This window comes from Notolepis coatsorum (assembly GCF_963971535.1).
Source record: "Notolepis coatsorum genome assembly, contig: SCAFFOLD_2992, whole genome shotgun sequence".
Classification (NCBI taxonomy): Eukaryota; Metazoa; Chordata; class Actinopteri; order Aulopiformes; family Paralepididae; genus Notolepis; species Notolepis coatsorum.
In genome coordinates, this window is record NW_028172272.1 from 4,769 (window position 1) to 5,000 (window position 232).

Here is a 232-nt window from a genome sequence, read left to right on the forward strand (position 1 = left end):
TGATGAGTGAGTGACGGTTTCTGACCCGAGGACACGCAGCACGCAAGAGGTTAATGACAGACACAGCCTTGGTCCACCATGGGATGTCACTCATCAGACTGATACAGATAGCCTGTGTGTGTGTGTGTGTGTGTGTGTGTGTGTGTGTGTGTGTGTGTGTGTGTGTGTGTGTGTGCGTGCGTGTGTGTGTGTGTGTGTGCGTGTGTGTGTGTCTGTGTGTCTGTGTGTGTGT